Source organism: Dromiciops gliroides, chromosome 2 (genome assembly GCF_019393635.1).
Source record: "Dromiciops gliroides isolate mDroGli1 chromosome 2, mDroGli1.pri, whole genome shotgun sequence".
Classification (NCBI taxonomy): domain Eukaryota; kingdom Metazoa; phylum Chordata; class Mammalia; order Microbiotheria; family Microbiotheriidae; genus Dromiciops; species Dromiciops gliroides.
In genome coordinates, this window is record NC_057862.1 from 641,709,186 (window position 1) to 641,734,909 (window position 25,724).

General features: G+C 46.0%; 1 protein-coding gene and 1 pseudogene across 5 annotated transcripts in view; both read left to right on the forward strand.

Annotated features, from left to right (window-relative positions):
- Positions 1-25,724, forward strand: part of GSE1 (Gse1 coiled-coil protein) — an 819,103-nt gene that overhangs the window by 37,449 nt on the left and 755,930 nt on the right. The window lies entirely within an intron of this gene.
- Positions 22,697-23,091, forward strand: LOC122738881 (annotated as a pseudogene).

Here is a 25,724-nt window from a genome sequence, read left to right on the forward strand (position 1 = left end):
GTCACTGGACCCAGATGACTCTGGAGGAGTGAGGTTGGTGACCTTTCACAGCCCTCCCTCACTTAAATCCAGTTCACTGCAAGTCATGACATCACCTCCCGATGTCACAGTCCTCTTTGGGAACAAAGGACAAACAACAACAACAACAACAACAACAACAGTTCTAGGTTTATTCCTTCTAGATCTGTCTTGTGCCGGTTTGCAGGTTCTCTCCCTCATTAGATTGGGAGCCATCTGAGGGTAGGGACTGTTTTTGTTCTATTTCCAGGGCTTAGACACAACAAATACTACTTGATTGATTGATAAATTGAATTGAGGAAAACCATCAGAGAGGGAGAGAATGAGAGAAGCATAAAAGCAATGAGGGAGAGGAAAGAATAAAGGAGAAAAGGAAGATGGGAAGGATAAAGAGAGGAAAGGAGGAATGAGGGAGAGGGACAAAACGAAGGATAGAGAATAAAAGAGGACTAAGGGAAGGAGGGAAGATTAAAGGAGGAAGAAGGGAAAGGAGGAGGCACTGGAGGAGAAGGAAAGAAGGGCGAGTGGGAGAGAGAAAACTCTTGAGAAGGGCAGGAATGAGGAAGGGAGCGCCAGAGGGAGAGATTGGGAAGCAGACGAACAGACAGCGCCACTTCATCCCTTGGCTCTTGGACCAGAGCCGCAGGCTGCGTCCTGGGGGCCAAGTGATCTTTGCCTCTCCACTTCGGGCCTCCCTGTTGTCTCTCTTTCCAAGAAACCCAAGAGCTTTGGCATCTGTGGGTCTCATGGGCTGTCCTCGACCTTTGATATAAGCCCGGGGGTTTTCGACAGTCATTCTCCAAACTGGGGCAGAGTGAGGGGTCGGGAGGTGGAGGGGAGGGAGCGCCCGGAGGCCTCTGGGAGATTGTGTCAGTGGCTGGAGGGGATTTGCAGGCAGAGAGGCAGAGGATTGAAAGCAGTTGGAGAGGTTCGCAGTCTCCCCTGAGCCTGGCCAGGGTGGCAGCCAAGTCGGGGCGAGGGGGGGTATGGGCGGGCGGATTGGAGGGGAAAGGTCAGCCAGGCTGTTTAGAGGAGGCGGCAGAGCCCCGAGGTGCAGGGGGTGGGGTCATGTCTGCCCTCCGGGCTGTGGGGGGCCCGGGTTTAGTGCGGCTCAGCCTCCGTCATGGGACAGCAGCGGCTCCGAGGTGAGATTAGCGGTTTCGCGGGGCAGACACGCAGCCTTCTGTTCATCGTCCTCCAGCGAGACGTTGGAAGGGGCCGCGGGCTCCTGGCTTCGCGCTGCGGGGACTTTCGGGTCCAATGTGAGCGTTAAGAAAAGCCGTGTGGACAAGGAGGGGCCCGGATTTAGCGGGCCTGGGAATGGGTCCAAGAGAGTAATCACTGGCCTCTTTGCGAGTGTTCCTGCTCGTCGTGATCGAGAGAGGCAGCAGGGCTCACTGGCGGGAGGGGGTGGGGGTGGGGGGTTAAGAATCCCGCTCTGGGACCTGGATTTGAATCTCGAGCTGCTCCCAGCTGTGGATCATCGGAGCAGTCACTCATGAGGAGAGGCTGTCAAGTGAGACTGGGGGATTTCTAAGGTCTCTCCCAGCCCCAAACGCAGTGATCCTTCGATGGACAGCTAAACATAAAGGCATTATAATATTGGCCTAATATTTTCCAGCGCTGAAGAACATTCAAATAAGTTATTGGCTTTGGTTCCCACTGACAACATCCTTGTGAGGGAGACAAGGAGAGGATCAATAGGCCCATTTTAGAGATGAGGAATTTGAGGTCCAGAGAGGGGAAATGACTTTTTTTTTTAAGTGAGGCTATTGGGGTTAAGTGACTTGCCCAGGGTCACACAGCTAGTAAGTGTTAAGTGTCTGAGGCCGGATTTGAACTCAAGTATTCCTGACTCCAGGGCCGGTGCTCTATCCACTGCACCACCTAGCTGCCCCCGGGAAATGACTTTTGTAACTTCATATGGCTAAGTGGCAGAGCCAGATCCCGAATTTGGGTCTTCCATGCCCCCAGGCCAGTCCCTGCTAGACTAAAAGAATGGATGGATGGATGGATGGATGGATGGATGGATGGATGGATGGATGGATGGATTTTTGTCACAGACCTCTGTGGCAGTCTGGTGAAACCTAGGACCCTTTTTCAGAATGCTCTTTTAAAATAACTGCCAAGAAATGCTAAATTTCAGTCAGAGGTTAGTGAAAATCAAGATTTCATTTTTCCCCCAGCTGAGTCCCCCCCAAAATCTCTCCACGTCCTCAGGTTTCCCAAAAGCTGTATTATAGATCACCCACTTCTACACTTGGACTAACATATAAAAGTAGATAAAACAAGCTGGGCAGCTACTGGCACCAGGTCTGGAGTCAGGAAGTCCTGAATTCAAATTTGGCCTTAGATACTTACTAGCTGTATGACGTTGGGCAAGTCACCTAAGCTCTGTTGTCTTGAAGGCAGCTAAATGGCTCAGGGGTCTGGAAGTCAGGAAGATCCGAGTTCAAATCTGGATTTAGACACTTATTAGCTGTGTGACCCTGGGCAAGACACTTAAACTCTGTTTGCCTCAGTTTCCTCATCTGTAAAATGAGCTGGAGAAGGAAATGGCAAACCACCCCAGTATCATTGCCAAGAGAATTCCAAATGGGGTTACCAAGGGTTGGACAGGAGTGAAAAAATGACTGAATACAACAGATAAAACAAGTAGAAATTTTTGGCTCAAGAAGCTACCGTCTGGTTGGGGAAAAATAGCATGTGTGTTTCTTAAACAATACATTGCAATCTAATGCAAGGCAAAGCAAGCAAGGTAACATAGTCATCAAAAGCATAATAGAGAATTGCTGGCATTGGTCGAACATGGCTCCTTGGGAGAGGTGGTTACTTGGGCCAAGTCTTAAAGCCGGTAGGATCAGATAGATGGTTTAGAGCTGGCATAGACATTCATTAAATTCCTTTATTTTACATATGAAGAAACCAAGGCCCAGGGAGGTGAAGGTAGAGGTAAGATTCTTTTTTGTTTTGTTTTTGTTTTTGTTTTTTTCACTAAGGCAATTGGGGTTAAGTGACTTGCCCAGGTTCACACAGCTAGTAAGTGTTAAATGTCTGAGGCCGGATTTGAACTCAGGTACTCCTGAATCCAGGGCCAGTGCTCTATCCACTGCGCCATCTAGCTGCCCCTAGAGGTAAGATTCTAACCCATATCTTCACAGATTTAGCACCCTTTTCATGGTACTGCAGAAAATCAGAGCTAATCAGTGTGATTTGAACACAGGTCCTTCAACTCCAAATCCAGTGTTCTCTGCAGTATACTACTATCACCATCATGCTAGTCCCTTGAGGTGCCTATAATCTGAGGTGCAGATTCATCTACAGTCTGCTCCTAGATGAAAGGACAAGGCTTCTGGGAGAAATCACACCCTAGTCAGTCTATGCCAAGGGACATGGAAGTGGTATGGACTATAAGGGCTTTAGGAGATTGGGGTGTGGAGAGCCTTGCGGGGGGTGGGACTTGACTTGGGTATTGGAAGACAGGTAGGTTGAAAGAGCAAGCCTCGTTTGGATGTCAGGCTCAAGGGACAGAGGCGTGACTACTTGCGAGTTCCTGTGTGCCATTGTCTAAGCAGGTATAGGCTAATGGTTGGGTTAAGGGAACCTTTAATATAAGCCTAGGTGGAAAATTGAGGGAGGAGGAGCATTGGAACTCAGCTCTTTTGCCTCATAAGATTCCCAAAGGGAGAGCAATTGGGAAATATTTCAAAGGCAGATAATAACACTCAGCTTAGTTTGGGACCCTTTTCCCTCGGGAGGAAATCATCAAAAGACCTCCATTTGGAGCCCCCATTCTTATGCTTGCTAACAGTGTGATCCTGAACAAGTTATTTCTGTGAACCTTAGTTTCCTTATCTGTAAAAATGGAAGTATGAATACTTTCACTACTTTTTGGGGGAGCAGGGAGGGGTAGGTGGTGGCTACAGAGCTTTGTAATAGTAAAAAGTACTATGGAATTGTCAGTTATTAGCATTCCTTCACTCAGCAGCTTCTTCTATCTCTAAGAGAAAAGGGCTGAGTGAAGCCCTGAGTTCAGCCCAAATCTACTGACCTTAGGGAAATGTTGACAGTGTAAAGCCCAAAGGGGCCGATTGCAGAATACTGTAATTGACTGTTTAGGTAATGGATGTGAGGAGGGATGACACCCCATCTGTCATCTTCTGAGGACCATTAGGAGATAAAAGAGAAAATTCCTTCAACCGCTCTTCTACCTTTTCCCATGTTACCCCCTCCCCCACACACCCTCTGAAGTAGGGATGATTTTAACCGGCCCATCCATTGGCACTGGGAAGGTTTTTTCAAATGGACTTGGGCCTAATGGGACCCAGAGTGTTGAAGTCATCAGTGCCAGGGCTGGAAGGGAGTCTTGGGAACAAGAGCGATGTTCCCATCAGCACAGCTCAGGCCCCGAGAGGATGGGAAGCTGTCCAGTTCAGGCCCATGGTAAACGAACCCTCTGTGTAAACAGAGCTGAGATGGGGGTGGGGGGGCAGGGAATGTGGAGGAGAGTGAACATCCCCGCCCTCCAAGCTCTGGCCTAAAGCTGGGCTTGTTATCATTGGCACAACTGGCTGCTGCTACATCCTGGCCAAGGTCATCACCCTCTAGGCCATGTGGAAAGTATTAATGGTGGCATCCGAGGTCAAACAGGTCAGAAGCACCACCCTCGCCCTCTCCCCGGATGTGATGGAAGAAAAGAAAAGTAGCTGGAAAGGGGGTGGGGAAACATGAGCATCCCTATTCTTTTGTTGACAATAGCCCCTTCTCAACCTCCCTGTTGATGAGGAGCCAGGAGACCTTAGCATCTGCTACATAGAATGGGCCGGCTTTCGCTGTTAGCTTGAGGGTCGGCAGGAGTGATTCTGACATGGGAGTCAGTTGAGTTCTTAGTGTGATGGAAACAGCCAGTGTAGAGAGCAAAGAGACCTGGTCCCTAATGAAAACAGCAACAACAAGAATGAAAAGTACTTTAAGAGATCTCCTTATAAATAACCCTGGGAGGCAGACAGTGCAAACATTATTATTACTCCTTTACAGAAAAGAGAAACTGAGTCTCAAAGAGATATAATAACAGCCAATTAATACCACCCAGCGGTCCACATCAGCTGTCTGTCCCATATCCAAGTCCATCCAGTCTCTTACTCAGGATAGAGTAATTAATCATTCACCAAGTTATTGTTAAGTTCCTAGTATATTCTAGGCAATCCTATAAGAGCTGCCGTCATTTCAGTAAAAGGCATGTCGGTCGGCTGCCTTTGGGGGTCAACTCATCATCCTGTGACTCCCCGGACCAAAGCCCCCTTCCTTTCCCTTCTCCCCTTCTCCTCCACCCCCAGATGTGATGTCTTCTCCTGTATGAGCTACTCCTACTCGGGGACAGGCTCATGCTTACATTGGAATCCCCAGGGCTTAGCACAAAGCCTGGCACATGGCTAAGTGCTTCATAAATCTGGGAAGAGATGTAGATGGCTCTGAGGTTATGGAGCCAGGTTATTGGGAGAGTGGCTGTGCTCTCAGCAGAGATAGGGAAGTTGGAGACAGGGGCAAAGTTAAGTGGTTTGCCCAAGTTGGACTAAGAGAGCCTAGGAATTTATCCCGCAATGGACAATGTCAATTACAATGTGGGAATCAGCCAAGAATACTGGATTGTGAGTCCTGGACTCTGCTCCTATGTCTGTCTGCCCCTAACTTTAGCAACTTGGAATTGTTTCAGCCTTCCGAATTCTGTCCCCAGCACCTAGGGCAGCACCTGGCATACAGCAGGGACTTAATAAATGCTGGCTGGACCTCTCGGAGTTTTAGTTTCCTCGTCTATATAGGGAAGGAGTTGAAGCCCTTATGTTCTGTGTTCTAAGGACCCTCCCAGCTCTGACATTCTATATTTTAAGGACTCTTCCAGATCATATTCTATGTCCTTGACATTCTATGTTCTAAGAGCTAGCCCCACTCTGACATTCTGTGTTCTTCAGGCCTTCCTGGCTTTGACATTCTGTGTTCTAAGGGACCTCCCACCCCTGGCATTCTGTGTTCTGTGTTCCAGCTCTGATATTGTGTTGTTCTCAGGGCCTTTCCAATATTGACATTCTGTGTTCTAAGGTCGCTTCCAGCTGTGACATTCAAAATTCTCAGTGTCTCTCTTTGATCCTACAGTCGAGCCTACAGATCCTTTCCCAGATTTCTAACAATTACTTAAATTAGGTGGATCATTGTCCTAACCCGGATGGGGAGGCCGGTAGAGGAGAGGGTTAGAGATAGGTTTCAAGAGGTCCTTGAATCCATGTGTGCACTGTCATTTTGTCATCTCCTAGCCAATAAATGAATGAATCAATCAATCATTCAATAAACAAAGAAAGACATAGATAGACAAATAACTGAGTACAATAATATAAGTGTTAATAGAGGAAGAGAGCCTGAGAAATTTCTAGTCGTTAAAAATATATCTTCATACTTGAAAAAGTTAGGACCCATGCAGGTACCTGATAAGGTTATCCTCATGCATGAGGTGAGGGAGGTGAGGGTTTAGGCAGAGTAGATCTGAATTTGCATCCCCTCAGTCAAAATCCAAGTGAATCTCTTTTGAACATCAGCAAAATCCATTTGAAACGGAATCAAAAGGTTACTGCCTGCCCAGCGAGGCTTTCCCCAGGGTAGAGGCTTGTTCATTGTAGGCCCACAGCTGCAAGAAGGAAACCAGCAAGTCAATCAATAGGATGTTCATTTAGTTCCTACTATGTGTCAAGCACTGGGGGGTATAGAGAAAGGCAAAATCACAGTCCCTGCTCCCAAGGACCTCCCAGTCTAATGGGAGGGGGAACAACATGCAAACAATTATGTACAAACAAGCTATAACTAGGACACATTTTAGGAGATTCTCCATAGTATTTTTTTTTATTGAATAGAATTTTATTTTCCAAAATATATGTAAAAATGAATTTTAACATTAATTTTTTTTTAAAGTTGTGTTCCAACTTCTCTTCCTCCTCCATTCCCACCCCCCACCCACTAGAACTCAACAGAGGGAAGGCACTGGTATTAAGGAGTGAATCAGGAAAGGCTTCTGGTGGAAGGTGGGATTTTAGAAGGAAGTCAGGGGAGGAAATCGGGGGACAGCCAGAGAGTGTCCAGAGTCAGGAGATGGAGGGTCTTGGTCCAGGGATGCCAGGAGACCAGTGTCACTGGGTCACAGAGTTGGGGGATTGGGGACATGTAAGGTGGGTATGGAGGGCAGCTTATGAAGAGCTCTGAAGGCTGAACAGGTTATCAAACTACAATAAAAATGAAAAAATGTAAGCCGGGACAGAGGAGTCCCGAATGCTCCAGAACCAGATTACAATGTGGAACTATTTAACACAAGAAGTAAACACCAAACCTAGATAATGTTAACATGTGGTTTTCTAAGGCAGCAGGTGGGCTGGGGATTCTTCTTGACCTTTTAGTGGCTCCATTTTCAATGGACACCCGCCGAGCTGGGACACTGACTTCACTACCTCAGCCTGAGGAGGGTTAAAGCTCCGTGTGAGAACAAGTGGGCAGGGTATAGAGCTAGTAGTGTATTTGGTATTGTCCTTGCCGAGGTCAAGGGCATGCGGCAGTTAGAGCCTTATCCCCATTAGCTTGAATGAATGGAAAGCATTTATTTATGAGTCCTCATAAACACCGTGTACTAAGTGTACTAGGATGCAGACACTAAAAATGGGAAAGACCCTACCTTCAAGGAGCTTACAGGGGAGGCAACACATATAGCATAGTATAGAAAGAATGTGGGACTTGGAATCAAGAGACCTGGATTCTAGTTCCAACTCTATCTCTATCTATGTGACTTTGGACAGGTCACTTCCTTTCCCTGGACCTCAGTTTCCCCAACTGTAAAAAGGTGACACAGTGGATAGAGTGCTGGGCCTGGAGTCAGGAAGACCTGAGTTCGAATTTGGCCTTAGATACCCTTACTAGTTGTGTGACCCTGGACAAGTTGCTACACCCTCTTTGCCTCAGTTTCTCTATCAGTCAAATGAGCTGAAGAAGAAAATGGCAAATGACTCCAGTATCTTTGCCAATAAAATCCCGAATAGGGACATGAAGAGTCAGACACAACTGAAACAACTTAATAACAACAAAACAAGATTAGTTTAGAGTATCTTAGAGGCATATTCTGGCTTGAAGACTGAGGAGGTAAGATTTTCTGGCAAATGGTGATTAACTGGTTGAGAGACCCCAGGCTGAAGGGTCTCTCAGGTTCCTTCCAATGATAAAGTTCGTTAATTCTCTGCCTCAGTTCTTTCCAGTGTTAGAACCTTGCCTCAAAGTCACCCCTAGTGTCCCTATATCATAAGTGCTTCCTTTTGCTAGCATGAAATCAGCCAGGCGAGGGTGTGGGCTCCACTGGGACTCTCCAGGAGAAATGTGTGAAAACACTGGGTTGTGTTTTTTTTTTAAGTCTCTAGGGAAACTTATTTATTTTGAAATATAAACATGTTCTTTGAGTGTAAAAAATAAAGCGTCTCACTGTGTTTATTTTATAAAAAAGCTATTTGGCTAAGCCAAGAACAAGGTGGGCTTGTTCACCAAGTTCTAATTCTTCATTTCTCTCCTGCTAATTTTTCCCCTCTCTCCTCTATCCTGCTAAAAGATTTGTAGGTGTTGAAATGGATTGTCCCTCAAGGTAGCCTCTCTTGTCCTTTAGCTCCTCTTAATTCAGGGTTCCGGGTTCTAGCTAGTTCTAGCTTAATTCCAAGGCAGGTTTCAATTTAGGGAACCCTTTACATCAGGGATGCAAACCTGTCACCTTATGAGGTCTCAGGAGAAAGCTAGGCATTGAATGAGTGGTTAAGGAGAGTTAGAGGTTAAGGGCATCCAGGTGGCTCAGTGGATAGTACCTGGCCTTCACCAGGGTGCCCATAGAGAAGTTCTTTGGACTTTTCCCCCCAAAATGGGAGGGGGGATGAGAGCATCCTTAGTGATGGGGCCAGCCTGGCACAGATTTTTCCAGGGCTGAGGACCAATGACAGCACGAGGGTGATGTATTGACTTGCCTATGTAGTGGGCTACTGACAGCATCACCCCAACTGGTGTCTGCTGTTTGGAGAGGGTCCTCTTGGGTGGCAGTGGAGGTGGGGCACCAGAACATAGGAACAGTGGCCAAAGAGTTACCTTCTGTCCACAGCTAAGAAGCATTTTGAACTGGAAGGAGTCTTAGAGATTATCTAATTCTAATGCCCCATTTTCTGGAAGAGGGAACTGAGTCTCAAAGAAGAGAATGACTTGTCCAAGGTCACATAGAGATAGTGAATAAAATTCAGCCCTAGGGTTTCTGCTTCCCAAGACAGCTCCATCCCCCATTTCCTGGAAAGATCAGTCCATGGGCATGGAGGGTGGGGGAAGTGGGAAGGAGGGAAAGGGGGGAAGCTGCAGAGTTGAGGGTTGGGTAGGGAACAGTTGGCCATTAGGAAAATTCATCTGTGTTCAGAATGTTTCGAAAGGTTTGAGATGGAGAGAGAGGAAGGTGTAAGATACTTTTTCATCGGCTGATCCCAAGGGAGTAACTCCAGGCATTAAAACCTGACTAGAAATCACACGCAATTTCCCTTTTGGTTCTCGGCTTCTTTCATGCCTGCTCTACGTCTCCTCCCCCCAGCTAAAACTCTGCAGTCCCTGGCATGAAGACTCAACTTCATCCCTCATGCCTGAGATCAGAGCGGAGGTTTGGCTGGGGGGGAGGGGAGAGGAGGAGGAGGAGGGGCTGAGAAACCAGGCCCTTCTTTATTCCGTGGACACTCTGCAGGCCTCCTGGCCCCAGCCAGCTTCTCTGAAAGGGGGATGGAACCACCCCCTCTCCCCTCTCTCCCTCCTCCTGTCTGCAGGCCAGAACATCTGTGCATTCACCAGGGAATCTGGCCTTTCTCTGGCCCCACAACCAGCTTCTTGTCAGTATAACAGAGAAGGATTTGCTGCTTGGGAAGAAGGACCAGGACTGTGTTTAGGGCCTGGGAGTCTCCTCAGGGGGTCCCTTCTTTTAGCCTTTCGACCTCAAGGGCAAGAGCTGGGATACACATCATCCCTCTTTGATTTCTGCCTTGACATTTCATAGGCTGTGAGAACTGGCAGGAACGTGAGTGATCATTCCATCACAGACGAGGAAATGAAGGGCTGCCAAGGTCCCTTCCATCTCTCCATCCTGTGAGGCCACCACCGGGGAAGTGACTTACCCAGGGTCATCCAGGGAGTAAGTGGCTGAGCCAAGACTGACACCTGAGTCTTAGGACCCCAGCTCCAGTCTTCCTGAAACCTAGAAATCTACTTACATAAACATGACCAAAAGAACTGGGGGATCTTAGCCCAGAGAATAAAAGAGCTAGGGAGGACACAGTGTCTGCCTTCAAGTCTTTGAAAGACTTTCAGAATGGAAGAAGTCTGAGACTTCCTCTGCCTGGCCCCAGAAGGCACAACTAGTGGGAATGGGTAGAGATTGTGAAGATGTCGATTTAAACCTGATGAAAGGGAAAACTTCCTAACAAAGTGAGCTCTCCAAAAATGGAATGGACTGCCTCATCAGGTAGTGAGTCCCCTGTCACCAGAGGGCTCCCAGGAAAGGTCTGAGTGGACACTGAATCCCAGTTCAGGTACATATATTGGAGGAGGGCACCTCTGAGATCCCTTTCAACCCTGAACTCCTGTGATTTCTGTGCCCAGATTAAATTATATTTCCACAAACACTTATTGTTTTTTGCAAAGCTCTTTGAAAATCTACCCTTCTGCAATTAGTTCCTGAGATGGGCCTTTGGCATGGGTCTTGAGTGAGGTGTGAACCAGGACTCAAGGATGGGATGGTCATTTTCAGAAAGCTTCTGATAAGGTCTTGCCCACCATCCCCAAACGTGGTTGGTTTGCTTGGCACAAAGTATACTGGACTTGGAGCCTTGGGTTCAAATCTTGTCTCTGATACCTCATAACTGGGTAACTCTGAGCAAGTCATTTCACTCTCTGAGGCTCATGTTTTTGGTCTGTAAAATGGGGGAATAATACAGCATCTCCTACATGTTTGTGAAGAAAATACATTTTTAGACCCCCCAAGTGTATTTAGAAATGCTTTGAGGATCTGTGATTACGTGGAAGGGCGCTGACCCAGATCTCAGGCCTTTCATGGTGTGGATAGAGCACTGGCCCTGGAGTCAGGAGTACCTGAGTTCAAATCCGGCCTCAGACCTTAACACTTACTAGCTGTGTGACCCTGGGCAAGTCACTTAACCCCCTATTGCCTCACTAAAAAAAAAAAAAAGGAATCATCATAGTTCAGGGGGGAAAAATCATGACCTGGAATAAAACCAGTGAGGAGTGTCTCCAAACTTAGTGAGGCTGGTCTTCCAATAGGAGAAAGAGTGTATAAGCTGCTGGGACGTCTTTGCATTCCCACTGCTTAGTTCAGTGCCTGACACATAGTAGGCACTCAATAGATACCTAACACATAGTAGGTACTTACTAAATGCCTAATACATGGTAGGCACTCAATAAATACTTACTAAATGCCTAACACGGTAGGCACTCAATAAATGCCTAATACATAGTAGGTACTTAAATGCTTAACAAATAATAGGCACTCAATAAGGATCTAACACATAGAAGGCACCCAACAAATACCTAACACATAGCATAGGCACTTACTAAATGCCTAACACATAGAAGGCACTCAATAAGTACCTAATACATAGTAGACACTTAAATGCTTGTTGGCTAACTGGCTGACTTTTCTGGCCTAACCTTTGAAAACCCTGGGTCACCTCAAAATTAGGAGCATCGGAGGAAGGTCTTAGTTGCAGTCTCTAGAAATCTAAAGCAGTTTAGCATTGCTACCCTGAAGGCCTGGGTTCAAGTTTCTCTTCTGGCACATGCTGGCCATGTGCCCCTTAATAAGTCAGTTAACTTAGCAATTTTTGAGGTTAACTCCCTTTGACTCTAAGGTGCAGAGAAGGTGTTGACCTGTACTGGAAGAGGGAGTCTCCTCACATGGGAGCCCCTGATGAACTCATAGGTGCAGTCCCTCTGCCTCCCCAAATGGGAATCATTATTCTTAATGATATGGTCCAGGCAGGACGAGTAATCAATCATCGTAGAAGGTATCTTATCTCCTTTCTGACAACTCCATGAGAGCCTTAAGGAAAGCGAGGAGGCAGATTTTGGGGGGGAAAAGTCTTTCTTTCAGTTTTTTGTTTTTAAACCAGAGGCAGCTTGTCTCTGTTGCTGGCCGTGCCGAAGGTCTCCAGGGTCTAGCCACACAGTCACGTTCATTCATAAGCTCCCCCTGCCTAGTTTGAAAAGCAAAAAAAAAAAAAACAACACAACCCACCAGGCACAGCCCCTAGGGCTGGACTGGAGACCCTTGGCTCCTGTCCCTCCTCCCCTCAACCACCCCTACCTTCCTCCCCCTTCCCCTCTTCACCCCGCCCCCAGTCTCAGGCTGCCCTTTATTTATGGCAGACAAAGTGCTAATTCCCGGCCTGAGTGAGGTGGGCCCCGACCCTGTGGCCAAGAGAAGAGAGACTGTTTACAGGCCTCCGGCAGTTCTTGGCTCCTTGGCGGCTCCCCTCACTGTGACATGTTTATTCTCCAGGCATGCTGCTAGCCGGGGGGTTTGGCAGAGCTGGGCTCAGGCATCCTTCTGATGGGGACAGGCTGGACCCAGGAGGGTTTGGTTGTTTTCTCTGCTGAGTCTCTGCCTTGCCTTCCGTCCCTGACTCCATCTCTCTATACCTCCTTCACCCTCTTTCTGTGTCCCCCCATTGTCCTTCCTTTTCTTTTTCTTTCCTTTTCCTCCCTCCCTTCCTTCTTTCTTTTTTCTTGTTTCTTTCTTTCTGTCTCTCCCTTCTCTGTGTATCTGTCAGTCTCCCCTCTTCTTTCTTAGTCTGTCCTTTTCTCCCTCTCCCTTTTCTCTCCCTCCCTTCCTCCCTCTCTTCCTTCCTTCCTTCTTTCTTTTTTCTGTCTCTCTCTCCCTACTCTGTGTATCTGTCAGTCTCCCCTCTTCTTTCTTAGTCTGTCTTTTTCTCCCTCTCCCCTTTCTCTCCCTCCCTCCCTCCCTTCCTCCCTCCTTTCCTTCCTTCCTTCCTTCCTTCCTTCCTTCCTTCCTTCCTTCCTTCCTTCCTTCCTTCCTTCCTTCCTTCCTTCCTTCCTTCCTTCCTCCTTCCCTCCCTTCCTTCCTTCCTTTCTCCCTCCCTCCCTCCATTCCTTCCTTTCACCCATCCAGTATTTTCACATGTAAAGGGGTGTGGTGGATGAAGAACAGGAAAGGGAAACCGGCAGAAGCCAGTAGTCTCTTGCCATAGCCCTGAAGGCAGCGCCTTCCCCACTGCTCCTTCCTCCCTTGCATATTCTTTAACTAGGTTACAGGGACTAGAGGACTTTCCAGATACTGGGAGTCAGATATAGGCTGAGGGTCAATTGAGACCGCTAGGCTGATGGGCAGGGCACCTGCAGTGCACTTGAAGTAGAGAGGCAGGAGAACTGCTTCCTAGGCCTTACCCTGTCAGTGATAATAGTTTTTAGAGCAAAACAAAGGGCCATAAAGTCAACTAAACATCCCCTTCATGATTCAAATGAGAAAATGAGACCCAGAATGGGAAACACACTTGCCCAAAGTCACACAGCCAACTCATAGGAGGCCAGAATTTGAATCTACACCTTCTGACTCCAGATTCTGGACCCGGCCACAGAAAGGGCAGGGACTCTAGTGGTCATCTAGACTGAGCTGGAACTGAACCTAGATTCCCTCCCTTGCATTCCTAACAAGCGGTCAACCAGGCTTTTAGGATCTCCAGGGAGAAGAAACTACCTTCCAAGTCAAGCCACTCCTTTTCTGGATGCGCTTATTCTCGGGGAGTTTTTCTTTATATATCAAACCTAAATCTGCTTTTCGGTGTCTTCTATTCATCACTCTCCAGAGGTTCTGCCCTTTGCAGGACAGGACAGCCCTTCAAACACCTGAAGAAAGTGATCGTGCCCTCCACCCTCAGTCTCCTCATGGTCCCTTCAATCACTCTTCATGCAGCAAAGTCCCCTGGTGACCTTTTTGTATGTGCTCTCCAGTTCACCCAAGCCTCTCCTGAAATGGGGATGCCAGAAGTGAGCAGAGTAGTTCAAATGACGCCTGAGTAGTGCAGAGGAGGACATTGGGATGACCACCCCCAACATTCTGGACATGATGCATCTTTTGATGTAGCCTGAGTTTGCAGAAGCTTTTCTGAGCTCTGACATCTCACAGACCCACCCCCACCCCCTCCCCTAGAACTTGTCACACAAATCTGTCTTTCCCATCTTACATTGGGAAGTTGGGTTTGGGTTTTTTTAGACCAAATATAGAACTTTTCATTGGTCTCTTAAATTTCATCTTATTAGACTTGGCCCCTTAGTCTAAAGGAAGCAGCTAGATGGTTCAGTGGATAGTGTGCTGGGTCTGGAGTCAGGACTGAGTTCAAATCCAGCTTCAGACACTTACTAGCTATGTGACCCTGGGCAAATCACTTAACCTCTGTTTGCCTTCATCTACTAGAGAAGGCAGTATCTTTGCCAAGAAAACCCCATGGACAGTATGGTCCACAGGGTCACAAAGAGTCACACACGACTGAAGAACATCAGTCTAGCAGCTCTTCCAGGTCCCTTCCATCAAAGAAAAGGACTGAACTAATTGAGTGCAGCAGGCGGTGATTGAGCAGCTACTCCCTGAGATCTCTTAAGTCCTTTTGAGGTCCAGAGTTTTATGATGCCATTATTCTTCAAACCTTTGGATGAGCTTCAAGATTCACATGACCTCCCCAGGGTGCTCCAGACAGAGGATGACCTGGGATACCACAAACCCACACCCTGTAAGCAGGCCAAGGCAGAGCTAGGCTGGAATTTGGCCAGCCTCCAGGCTGGAGAGAAGAAGGCAAAATTCTTCCTGCCTAGACCGACTGTGTGTGTGTGTGTGTGTGTGTGTGTGTGTTTATGTGTGTACACAATGCCCACCCCCAGTCCCCCCAAGGCTTTTATTAAAATACATGCCTTTGTGAGCAACTTCCCTATGGGTGAAGGTGGCTGTTTAAGTGAGTCAGTAAGCACACAAGGATTTGGTTGAAATCACCTGCTTGCTGCTATCTCCTTGACATACGGGATTGTTAAGTAAAGAGGGTACCAGGGGGCAGCTAGGTGGTGCAGTGGATAAAGCACTGGCCCTGGATTTAGGAGGACCTGAGTTCAAATCCAGCCTCAAACACTTGACACTTACTAGCCGTGTAACCCTGGGCAAGTCACTTAACCCTCATTGCCTCACTAAAAAACCAAAACAACGACAACAAAAAACAGGGTACCAGTAGGAGTTCAGGAACTGAGATTTCGAGTTTGGTTCCTAGCATTTACTATGTGACCTGCAGTAGTCACTATCTAATCTCCCTGGCTTAGTTTGCTTATCTGTAAAATGAAGATTCTGATATTTGTATTTCCTCCTAGGTTTTCTAAGAAAGCCATTTGTAAACTTTAAAGGGAAATGGAAATGTGAATTTTTAAAAATTATTATTATTGAGGGTCTTAATCCCCCAGGGTATTTTAAAAGGTTCCTCCTTAGGACAGGTAGGTAGCACATTGGTTAGTGTCAGGGGTGTGGGGGGCTTGAGTTAAGAGGACCTGAGCGAGTTCAAATTGGACCTCAGACACTTACTTGCCTTGTTACCCTGGGTGAGTCACATCACCCGTTTGCCCATTTCCTTATCTGTTAGGAAATGGCAAACCACTCTAGTATCTTTGCCAAGAAAATCCCAGATGGGGTCACAAAAGGTCAGACATGACTGAAACGACCTAACAGCAACAAAGTCTACCTCCTTGACCTAATATTCCACCACATTAGGTAAGACATTTTCAGGAACTAAGATGTCTACTCCTGCTAGTTTTCTTCCCTGTGATAAAATGTTTTGGGGAGAATCATTATAGTTTTTAAATGTAAAGAAAGCCCCCTGTAGCTCTTGTTATCTACATCTAGATTCTACTCTTTTCAGTTTTGCAGCTCTTTATATATGCATCCCCTTCCTCCCAAATTGAAAGAACATTTTCTAGAGTACTTAAATTTTTTTCCCAAACGTGCCTGACCATATGGGCCAATGGGAAGGTCAAAGGATTAAGAGTCAGGAGAAAGCTTTGTGAGGATCAAGTCCAGAGGTCTTAACCTTTTTTCTTTCTGTGTACCCCTTTGGGGGATCTGGTGAAGCTCATAGACCCCTTTCTCAGAATCATGGTTTTATTTTTTGTTTTGTTTTGTTTTTAGTGAGGCAATTGGGGTTAAGTGACTTGCCCAGGGCCACACAGCTAGTAAGTGTTAAGTGTCTGAGGCTGGATTTGAACTCAGGTACTCCTGACTCCAGGACTGGTGCTCTATCCACTGTGCCACCTAGCTGCCCCAAGAATCATGGTTTTAAATACAGAAAATCAAATACATAGGATTGCAAAAGAAATTCTCAGACCCCAGGTTAAGAACCTCTGCCTGGTTTTAGTACAATCCTCCTGTTTTATAGGTGAGACAGTGGAAGTCCAGAAAGAGGAAAGGACTTGTCCAGGGTCACAGAAGTAGTGAATACCCCAGCTGGGGCTCAAACACAGGCCCTTGGCCTTCCAGACCCCATGCTCTTTTTCTCGGCGCCAGGCTGCCTCTCTAAATCAAGGTAATTTGGGTTTTAGTATTTGGACAGGGTCCTCAGTCAATTGGCTATCAGAACCACATGGTGTCAAGTCAAGCTTGCTGAGCTGAAGCCGAAACTCAAAGACCCGTCAGAATGTGGCATGACGTGGATTAATGGGTAGGCCCGTACCTTAGATGTGGCCAGAGCCGTTAAGGAAGCCTTCAGTGATAGTTTACAGCTGCCCCTGATGAGGCGCCACATAATGAGAAACTGACAGGCCTGGGTAACTTTAATAAGCATTGTTGGTGGGAACCACAAGGCCTGATGGTGAAGTTGTTGCTGTTCATGAGAATGGTATTGAACACTCCAACCATCCTGATATTTCTCCAAGAGTGCTTGCGCCACCAATTTATAATCCCTCACAGCAGGAAAAATACAAAGCCCATTTGGGTGCCCAAAACCCTGGTACCTTTTGGGGAATTGGAAGGCCCAGACTCAGTAGCTCTGTGTCCTTGGGCAAGTCGGTGAATCACACAGAAACTCAGAGAGGGATGGGGACCTCAGAGAGGATCTAGCCCAGCATGGATTTGAACAGCAAATCTCCTCTGATAAGTGAGTTTAGAGACTTCCACCAATGATTTGATTTACCTCTCTGTGCCTCAGTTTCTTCCTCTGTGTAAAATGGGGATCATGAGATCTGTCTTGCCTTACCTCATCAAGGTGTTGTGATAAGCAAAGAAGACTCTTTGAAAACTCTAAAGCATTGTACAGATGTAAAGAAGCATTATTAGTATGACAAACCGTTGCAAGCCTGAGCTAATGACTCATTTTGTCAGCACAAGAAGTGGGCCATTGATCAGGCAACAGGCACGAGAACGCATCCCAGTGCTACTCCCAGGACGAAGGGCTCCATCTTGTCTAGATTCAACCCCAAACTTCCAGGAATACCAGGCTCCCAATGTGGCTTGCAGACCTGGGCTGTACTACAGATTCCTCATTCTCAATGAACACAGCCACTGGGCACAGCTCTGGTTTCCCCCCCAGAGAAGTAGGTAGGAGCATTGTTATCTCCATTTGTCAGAGGAGGAAGCGTGAACTCCAGAGGGTAACTCCCTCGCCTATGGGCTAGTCAATGTCAGAGGAGACTGTGGAGTCTATGTCTCCCACCAGTCCAAGTCTATCCTCGTGGTTGAAGGGCAGTGAGGGAGGATTTGGGTCTGTTGCCATCTTTGTTCTTGCAAAGTGAGGGGAATAGATACCCTGGGGTGGGGAGGGAGGGAAGGCGAGAATACACAAGTAAGCTGAAATATGGTTCATGCCATCTTGGGGTTTATAGACTAGCAGGGAGTCTCCTAACTCCCTGACTTCCCAGGACAGCTCACATTTCACCTCCTGTAGAAAGTGTTTCCCCGTTCCCACCAGCTGCTAGTGCCTTTCTCTTCAGACTGCTTTCCTTCATCTTGTATATCTCCAGTCATTTAGTAGTGATTTCAGTGTTTTACCAGTGATCTCCCAGCTTGGTGTCTCCCTTGTTTGAAAGTGAGCTCTTCAGAAGACTGTTTTTGCCTTTCTTGGTATCCTAAGCCCTTAGCATAGTGCATTGTATGCAGTAAGTACTTAATAAATGTCTGTTGACTGTTGACTCACTAACACATCAAAGTAACTCTACTAAGCATAAATGGATGGAAAGGGTGAAAGCCAAAGTGCTACGTGAGGTCTGAAGAGGAAAGGGTCTTTACTGACTGGAAAGATAGCAAAGGCTTCCTTGGAGCAGATGACATTTGAGCAGGAATTTTGGAGGGTCAGTAGGAATCCTGTAGGTAGGAAGTGTGGGCATTCCAGGCAGGAAGGATAGCACGATCAAAGGGACATAGAGATAAGAAAATAGCAGGACCATCTGGGGAATGACAAGTAATTCACTTTCCCTGGAGCATAGAGCCCACCCAAGACAGGCAGATTAGATAAGGATGGAGAGAAGAGATGGCACTGGATCATCGATGCTAGGCACAAGAGTCGAAACTCTACTCAGTAGGCAGTAGGGAGGCATTAAAGAGCTTTGAGAAGAAGAGCAGCAGGCCCAGGTCTCTGCATCAGGAGGCAACGTGAGGGCTGGACTGGAACAGACTTGGTGTCACCACTAGCACTATTTAGAGTACTTTGCACCATCAACAGGCTTTGATCTGGTGAAGCCTCTGGTACTGATGACATCCCTACTAAAGTTCTCAATGTGGTGACCAGCACGTCCCTACTGGAAGTCCTTGTTGGCATCTGGAAAGAGGAATGTCTTCCTAAGGACGTCAGAGATGTGGTGGCTATACATCTGCACAAACATGAAAGGGAGTTTCTCATGCTGTGCCAACCATCCATCTGCTGCTTGGTGAGTTTTAGTCCAGGCTTTGCTACTGACTTGCTGTCTAACTGGGGGCAAGTCACTGCTCTTCTATGGACCTCAGTTTCCTCATCTGGAAAATGAGATGGTTGGCCTAGATGGGTCTCCAAAGGCCTTTCCGGTTCTTATCAGTCTATTTATTATTCTAAGTATTCATTGGTTGCCTTTGGAATTCAAGGCTCTCCACTAAGTGCTATGGTGTTATACCAAAAGGAGTATCAGACACGGTGCCTGCAATCTATTTGGGGAGCTAAGACATGCACTTATGAAAAGATAAGTAGCGATACTGAGTAGTGTGTTCCAGGGGCCAGATGGGAGGTACCAATAGGGCTATTGAAGTTCTGAGGGTGATGGTGGTGGTCTTGAGGTGATTAGGTCAGGCTTCCTGAGAGAGGTGGGGATTAAGCCAGCCCCTAAAGAAGGATAGGGCTTGGTTAGGTGCATGATGGGAGCAATGCATTCACTGTGGGGAGAATGATGCCCTCAGGCACATTAAGATGCAACTTTACAAGGCATTTGTTTGCTTGGTTGAGGAAGTGAATAGGCTGTTTGGAACTGAAATTTGTTTGGGGGCAAACCACTTTTAGACATTGTGGGAAAAATAGTGGCCCTCATTTGTTATATATAGTATCATAGATCAGTGGGATTGGAAAGGATGTTAGAGGTCATCTAGGCAAAGTTACTTTTATTTTAGAGGTCATTAAACTGAGGCCCAGAAAAGGGAAGTGCCCAAGGTCGTATGTACAACAAGATGGTCTCCTGATTGTTAGGCTGGGCTCTACCTGTGGGCAATTCATCTGAAAGTCAGCATCACTCTTCTCCCAAAATGTATCAGCAGAGACACATTTCATAGGAGATTGTGCTGTAGAAACGGGCTCCCAACAACAGAGAGAGCATAACATGTATAACCTATATCAGATTGCTTGCTGTCTTGGGGAGGGAGGAAAGGAGAAAAATATACAACTCAAAGGCTTTCAAAAATGAATGTTGAAAATTGTCTTTACATGTAATTGGAAAAATTAAATACTATTAAATTTTAAAACAGATGAATGAGTGAGTGAATGAATGAATGAATGAAGTGGATGGATGAATGGAGTGGATGGAGTGGATGGATGGATGGATGGATGAAATAGAGAAAGCATAGTCAAGGCAGGGGGGAAGCAGCAGGTGAGATTTCTTCTAGTATGCATGTGCCCATGGTTGCCTTTCAGTATAATCAGGGGTGAGCTGGTAAATGTTTAACAAACAGCTCTCCAAAGTTCACAGGACACACTTAGAAGTTTAATCTACATCGTTGAGATTTTCTCCATCACTTTCTCATGTTTAGAAAATCAACAAAACAACAACTCAAGCCCTGAATTTTAGGGTTTGCTAATTTCTTGGGTGTAAACGTTCACAGTGAAAATTTAATAATCATCACTTTCAAAACTGGTTGGAGCCGGCTCCATTGCCCCCCTGAGTGTAACCCAATAACTGTCCAGAACTGGCCTTGGAAGCTTCCAACTTTAAGATGTCAGTCCCATCAGTCTACCATTAAGGTTTTATTCTTTTGGGGTCATTTTCTGCCTCTTAAGAATTCCATTTTAAGATGTTTACCTTAAAATAAATGTGTATGGTGGGGATAGAATACTCTTTGCAAGTTTAATTTGTTGCACCTTAAACTAATTAATTAGTTAATATTCTGACAGGGCTTGGATGCTGATTGGAAACTGACACCCTCATCTCCTGGCTGATACAATGTAGGCTTCTTAGAGAGAAGAGTCTGTCTCATTTTTGTCTTTGTTACCTTGGAAGAGAGATTCTTGACAAGGATCTGTGCACTTAAAAAAAAACCCAACATCTTGATAACTATTTCAATGTAACTGGTTTCCTTTGTAATCCTATGTATTTTATTTGGGGGTATTTAAAAACATTGTTTCAAGAAGGGGCTGGTAAGCTTCTCCAGACTGCCAAAGATGGTTAAGAAGTCTTGTTCCAGTGAAGTCCATGCCTTTGAAGGGAATTAAGAGGTCACAGCGGGAAGGGACCATTGGGATCAGTTAAACCCAAACTCCTCATTTTACACTTGAGGAAACTGAATCCTAGAGAGGTTAAGTGATTTTAGGTCACACAAACCAGACAAAGGGCAGAGTCAGGATATGAATACAGGTTCCAAGGATGGAAACACCTTCAACTGATGTGGGCAAGCAACTGGTCTGTGACTCTCAGTCTTGGGGGGACTGAGAGTTTAAACAACCGGACAGTGGTCATAGATATTGTGTGAGTCAGAGGCAGCACTTGGACCCAGGTTTTATGGATTCCACTGCCAAGCCTCCAATTCCCCTATGATATGCTGCCCCCTCAATAGCTAAGGTACCAGACTTGAAAGGCAGATAAAGCCCAGTGAGCACAGACAGAATCGGATTTCTCTGTATTGCCTTCTTTAGTCTGGGGAGGAGGAAGTACAGGGTCATTATGGTTCTCTTTAGTTTGGGAGTCAGCTACCTTTTTACCAGCCACAGTTCTGTTTTGGCTTCTATAATTAAATACAAAACTAGTCTGTTTGGAGAGGCAGCTGGTGGCTGAATGGATAGACTGGGCCTGGAGTCAGAAAGACTTGAATTCAAATCCAGCCTCAGACACTTCCTAGCTCTGTGCCCCTGTGCAAGTCACCTAACCTCTGGTTGCCTGCCAGAATGGTTCTACTGGATCCACTGGAGAAGAAAATGACGATCTACTCCAGTAGTTTTGCCAAGAAACCCCAAATGGGGTCATAGACGTTCGGGCACAACTGAAATGACTGAACAACAAGAACAGTCTACTTGGAGTTTAAAGCCCTTCGCCACCTGGCTCCAAACCTGCCTTTCCAACCTCATTATACATCTCTCCCTTCCACGTACTGTCACATCTGGGCAGCTCAGTGGATGGAGCACTGGGCCTAGAGTCAGGAAGTTGTTGTTCGGTCATTTCGGTTGCGTCCAACTCTTCATGACCCCACTTGGGTTTTCTTGGCAAAAACACTTGAGGGGTTTGCCATTTCCTTCTCCAGCTCATTTTGTAAATAAGGAAACTGAAGCAAACAGGGTGAAGTGACTTACCCAGGATCACACAGCTAGTAAGTGTCTGAGGCCAGATTTGAACTCAGGAAGATGAGTCTTCCTGACTTCAGGCCCAGCACCCTATCCACTTTGCCACCTACCTGCCCACCTAGCTAGGAGTGAGGAAGACCTGATTTCAAATTGGATTCGGACACTAACTAGCTGTGTGTCCCTAGGGTAAGTCACTTTATCTCTCTTTGCCTTGATTTCTTCAACTGGAAGATGGAGAATATAATACCACCTACCTCCTACAGTTGTGAGGATCAAATGAGTGATAATATTTGCAAAACACTTAGGACCGTGCCTGACACATAACAATCTCTAGAGAAATGCCTCTTCCCTTCCTCCTTCCTTCTGTGGTCCATCCAAACTGGCCTTCTTTCTATCCCTCCTACATGACAACTCTTATTTCCCAGCTTGGTGCCATTGTCTGGGTTGTCCCTCTTCCTGGAATGCACTTTCTCATTCCTGGTTTGCTTCAAAGCTCAGTGCAAGGGCTACTTCCTATAGGAATTTTTTTTCTGATCCCCCAACTGTTAATATTTCTTCTCCATCTCTTTCCACCACCTTGCAGTGCCGCCACCATGGTGCACATGAATGTCCTGGCAGATGCTCTCAAAATCATCAACAATGCAGAAAAACGAGGAAAACGGCCAGGTTCTTATTAGGCTGTGCTCTAAAGTAATCATCAGGTTCTTAACTGTGATGATGAAGCGTGGTTACATTGGTGAATTTTGAGATCATCGATGATCACAGAGCAGGAAAAATTGTTGTGAACCTCACAGGCAGATTAAACAAGTGTGGTGTAATCAGCCCCAGATTTGATGTTCCATTGAAAGATCTGAAAAAGTGGCAGAATAATCTGCTACCATCCCATCAGTTTGGGTTCATTGTGCTTACAACCTCAGCTAGCATCATGGACCATGAGGAAGCAAGACGAAAACACATAGGAGGAAAAATCCTGGGATTCTTTTTCTAAGGATATAAAACATACATACAAATAAAATGCTCCAATGGACAAAAAAAATATTTCTTCTCCAACTTTCCCAACCCCCTCCTCTCATCTTGTATTTATTTGTATACATATATACTTTATGTGAATATGTGCATATGTTTATATATATAAATGTGTATATATCCACACATACATATATACACATGCATATTCAGATCCATATATTCACGTATGTGTGGTTTCTCCTGGTAAAATGTAATCTTGAGCACAGGGCCTGTTTTATTACTGTCTTTGTAGCTCTAGAGCCTTGCAGAATGTCTGGCGCATAGTAGGGCCTTCATTAATGCTTGTTGAGTGATTCTCTGCTTCCCTCTCTCTGTCCCACTTGAGCAGGGATCTGGTGCTGGGTTGATTTAGAATCTGGCCAATTAACCTAACCCATGAAATATCTGACTTGACACACTAGAGGGAGCTTAGAAAAAAAGTCAGTTGTAGACAGAGGTAATAGAATCCAAGTCATAGAATGTTACAACTGGGAGGGATCTTGGAGGTCAGATAGAGGGACTGAGCTCCTCGTTTTACAGAAGGGGACACTGAGGACTGCAGAGGGGGGAAAGTGCCTTGGCCAGAGTCAAACAGGGAATTAGAGGCAGGATGAACTCTTTCTTAATGTATAAGAAGAAAGGAAGGTGGGCCAATGCTGTAGAAAGAATGAGATGTAATAGGTGATTACCACAGCTCCCCCCTACTAGGGTTCTACCTTTGTACATCACCAGAATAATATTAACCCATCAGCCTTAGGACATGTGCTTAAGTGTCAACACTACCACAGGGAAACCTTGGACAGGTCACTTCCCTTCTCTTAGCTTCAGTTTGTTGTTGTTGTTGAGTAGTGCCTGACTCTCCATGACCCCATTTGGGGTTTTCTTGGCAGATACTGGAGTGGTTTGCCATTTCCTTCTCTGACTCATTTTACAGATGAGGAAACTGAGGCAAATAGAATGAAGTGACTTGCCCTGGGTCACACAGCTAGTAAGTGTCTGAGGCCAGATTTGAACTGAGGAAGCTGTCTTCCTGACTCCAGACCCAGTTCTCTATGCACTATGGCACCACCTTCCCCATCTATAAAACTTAGGAGGTATGACTAGATCATCTCTAGGATTCTTTCTGACCCTGACATCCTCTGAAACCTCAAGGTTTCCATGTAGATCAGTCAATTAACAAGCAATTTTTAAGTGTCTGCTGTATGCCAGGAACTGTGCTAAGCACTGGGAAACAGCAAAGCAAATGCTAAATTGACAATGTTCAGAGAAGCTTCCACATGTCACTGGTTAGAAATTGGAGACCAGACTGGGGAATTCCAGTGCGGACCTGCAGTCAGGAAAGTTGAAGTGAGTTCCAGCTTCTGGTCCCTTAGCACCTGTATGGCCTTGGATAGGGAAGTCACTTGCCTCTCTGGGGTCTTAGTTTCTTTTTTCTTTCTTTCTTTCTTTCTTTCTTTCTTTCTTTCTTTCTTTCTTTCTTTCTTTCTTCTTTCTTTCTTTCTTTCTTCTTTCTTCCTTTCTTCCTTTCTTTCTTTCTTTCTTTTCTTTCTTTCTTTCTTTTCTTTCTTTCTTTCTTTCTTTCTTTCTTTCTCTTTCTTTTCTTTCTTCCTTCCTTCCTTCCTTCCTTCCTTCCTTCTTCCTTTCCTTCCCTTCCTTTCTTTCTTTCTTTCTTTCTTTCCTTTCTTTCTTTCTTTCTTCTTTCTTTCTTTTTTTTTTGTGGGGCAATGGGGCTTAAGTGACTTGCCTGGGGTCACACAGCTAGTAAGTGTCAAGTGTTTGAGGCCTGATTTGAACTCAGGTCCTCCAGAATCCAGGGCCAGTGCTTTATCCACTGCACCACCTAGCTGCCCCTGGGGGCTTAGTTTCTTAATCTGCAAAATGGCAATGAAAACATTTGCCTTTCTTATCTCAAAGAGCTTTGGTGGACTCTGAATTAGTTTTTCTTCACCAGGTTCTCTCTCCCCTGGTTGAAATTGCATACCCTCTCAGGAGGTTGTTATCTGTCTCTTTTCATAAATTACAAGATCATAGATTTAGAGCTGGGAGGTACCTTTCAGCACATGGAGTCTGACGTCCTCATTTAGTAGATGAAGAAATGGAGGGGCGGGTAAGAGGGAAGCAATAAGCATTTATGTAACATCTCCTGTGTACATCTCACTGTGCTAAGAGCTGGACACATACAATCTCATTGATCTTCATAATAACCCTGAGAGGCAAGTACTGTTATTTTTCCCATTTTATAGATGAGGACACTGAGGCAGACAGAGGTTAGGTGACTTGCCCAGGGTCACACAGCTAGTAAGTATCTGAGTTGGGATTTTAACTCAGGTCTATCCACCTAGCTGACTGGACAGGAGACCCAGCCAGTGCATTGGAGGCCTTTGCTTGATTCTTTAATATGTTGGAGTTACCAAATGTTCTGGAACTCTCCATTTATTGCCTATCATTCTTCTTGCAGGATTGGCCCACCTCCTCTTCTTGTTACACATTTCCTTGAACAGTCAGTCAGTGAATCAGATTTGGTGCAATCATTTATTAAGCACCTACTATGTGCTAAGTGTTGGGGAGACAGAGAAAGAATGGGAGAAAACAGAGAAAGAATGGGAGAAAACT